Here is a 3,243-nt window from a genome sequence, read left to right on the forward strand (position 1 = left end):
TTGGTGGCTGACTAAATACTTCTTTTCCCCACTGTATGGCCTACATAATGAACACATTGTCAAATTCAATGCAAGTGACAAAATGTTTATTCAATGTACAACAAAACAAAGATGAAGTGCATATGCCTGTTAACAATGTAATAGACTTCATTGGTAAACAAAGATATCTCAGCAACAGATCTTATGAAAAGGAACAAGACAAGAACCACATTGTCCTATAGTCAATGAATAATGCCAAGATTTTCAGGTTTCCAGACAATTATATCAAAATTCCACCTGCAGACATGTTTCCTCATGTCTTCCTAATGAAATGGCCTGGACAGCAGAGAACTGCTGAGCGTCAGAGAACCTGGTGGTATATGAGCCCCCTGACATGCCTGTTGCAAACACAGTGCTGACATCTCCCTCCAGTGGAGGTACATTAAATTGAAAACTATGAAACATCAAATCATAGAAATACTGTATATCACAGTGTTCTCAATACCTGGCTGGCCACATAAAAATAACACATGGCAATGGCAAGTCTCCCTCATACTCAAAGTAACAGAATAATAAATGGAAACATCTTGCTACATATTCGGTCAGACTGAACACCCTTTTGGAATGGAACAGTTATCATTGACTGTCCCCAAAACGCCCTGTATGTGAAACGAAATGATATTAGAAATAACAGTTCAAATCAGATTCAGTTTCTTGGATATCTGTTAAAAAACATCACAAATAAATGAAAAACACTGAACATCACAAATTGGTGAACAGCACTGTTCAGATATCAAAAAAGTATCAAATGACATCCTAACACCTGAGCAGAGCTTCTTTCTGCATCCCAATGGGGGTATGTAGTTCCGAAACTTGGAAGTTGAGCACGTCAATGTCCGAAGCTCCAAACTTCGCCTCAACCTAGACTCTCGTAGATGTGGAATTGCACCAGCTTATTAGTCATGGCTATGAGCGTTCTCAGAAAGCCGACCATGCACGCTGCTGTTCTCCAATTTGGACATAGTCAGTCCCCGTTTCAGTCGAAGATGAAATAGTAGTTGGACACAGCGCGATGAAACGGGGTGAGTTCGGGTCGAATCCGCGGCTATTCGGATCAGGTCCTCTCGGGAGGCGAAGCACAGATACGGGCGTTCTCATTTCGACTTTTTGTCACTCTCTGCAATCACAAAGTATGACAGAGATGTTGGCATGACGTGCACAAAAAGTTAGTAGATGAAATTGCAACTAGAATATGACACAAGCTAGCTACTGTAGCTAGCTGTGTTTGCTCTGCCATAATTGGCTGTGTTGTCACATTCGCTAGCTAGCCAGCATGTTGTATTGTAAGCAGAGTATGCTGTAGAGCAAAACAAGCTAGCTAGTTTCTGTTCATAGCTAAGGGAAGTCACTCGTACTTAATACTTACCGACTCAGGGTAAGCAGATTCTCTCTGAAGTTGGCCAAAGAGTACATTTTATGAGTGTCGTTTGAGTTGGTACGCGTACATTTTGTTGTCCCTCTGATAAATGTGACCGGAAAATGTAATGTATTTTTAGGTTCCGCAGCAGGCCACTCGACACAATCTTTGACACTGATGCCGCCTAGCGAATAAATGAGGGAACATTCAAAAGTTGATGTGCACTGTACACGAAGGTGGTAGGCAGGCTGTGACTGTAGTTAGGCTGGTTGGGAAATGTGACGCATTTAGCTAGCCTGTTTACTGTAGTGTTTGTATAAAAGAGAAATCACTCATCCTACTTGATTGATCGATCAATGAGCTTGCTCCAGTGAGAAATCATGAATCAAATTGAATTAAGCATTGTTGAATATAAAATAATGTGGGCTATGTGCAATTTCAGGTGACAATTAAAATTATGATACATTTGAATGTAAAGAATTGCAGCTTATAACAAGGGGGCCTTCAAATGATTTTTTGTTTGTTTTTTGGCCTCACCCATCTGAGCGGTCGGCTGTGAATGCCCTCACCCTCACAATTAAGCTGATTCTTAGGTTCTGACCCTCTAGTACAGGATGTCTGGTAAGAAGAGGCGGATTGTTATTATTCAATCTTCACCACCACACACACACACACACACACACACACACACACACACACACACAGTGCCAAACAAACCAAATATTCCTACATTCCTATGTCAAACCATAGGGTCAGATATACTGTATTGGATAGTTAACTGCTCAATAACTGCATTCATGATTTTTCAATATGCATGTTGTTACTTCTTTTAACATTGTTTTCCCAGATTTTTTTAAATCAGTGGTACTGGATTGTTCATGGACTACCTTTGGTCAACTATAATGGCCTAAACGCAACATAAAAAGTCCCCATTGGCTATTCAAAGAAGTGTACTTACTGTTTATGTCTCAAATTACCACAATCCAGATGGCCTGAGCATCTCTATCTGATTTGAGTAGGGCTAGGGTAACCCTGTGATGCATTGAATAGGAATGGAGTCTGTGCATAATGTAACCTCATTTCCATCATGCTATAAATGAAGAGGCACTAAGGTGTCAGGTTGTAATTTATAAAGCTATTTGACCTCTACCCAAAGGACCAGAGTTCAATAAACCACCATCCTATCCTGGCAACTTATTTCATAACCCATCAGCCACTGCATTTGAAATTATATGTTAATTTTGTCGGCTACCAGTCTTCATCCTCACCTGCACTGTTAAATAAAGAACACATATTTTTGCAGATGATCCGATGCCACACACACAAAGTCTGGGTCCCCAACTAGTTTTACAATTTACCTTCTTAAAATCTGATTTTAAACCTAACCCTTCCCTTAACCACACTGCTATCCTTATGCCTAACCTTAAATTGAAGAACTACACGCACATTTCTTTCCCCATACTTTTTTACAATACAACCAATTTTGTCTTTGAAGCTTGGCCATGTATTGGGAACCATTTTTCACCACTCAAGAAATTAGATACAGTATTTAAAATATATTCACTATCCAGTAACCACATCCACTTTTAATACATATCTTAGTTTTTTCTTCCACATGTCAATGAAAACTGACAAATAACTCAAATGCTCCTATTTTTATTTATTTATGAAGTATTCCACTAAATGAATTAAGATAGAAATGAACTTTTGACCAATGACAGCTGACAGTATTTGCTCTTCCATCTTCTTCAGTATGAGGTCTGGGATGTACACCATGTGATTTTCTTTGCCATATGCCTTTTTCAACAGCTTTTCTCTTTCTTTCTCCCTCTGTTTCTTTTCGTTAT

The 3,243-nt window shown here is 39.3% G+C and overlaps 1 pseudogene; it reads right to left on the reverse strand.

Annotated features, from left to right (window-relative positions):
* Positions 1-783: 783 nt before the first annotated feature.
* On the reverse strand, positions 784-1,155 carry LOC121567057 (annotated as a pseudogene).
* Positions 1,156-3,243: the final 2,088 nt, after the last annotated feature.

This window comes from Coregonus clupeaformis, chromosome 5 (genome assembly GCF_020615455.1).
Source record: "Coregonus clupeaformis isolate EN_2021a chromosome 5, ASM2061545v1, whole genome shotgun sequence".
NCBI classification, from domain to species: domain Eukaryota; kingdom Metazoa; phylum Chordata; class Actinopteri; order Salmoniformes; family Salmonidae; genus Coregonus; species Coregonus clupeaformis.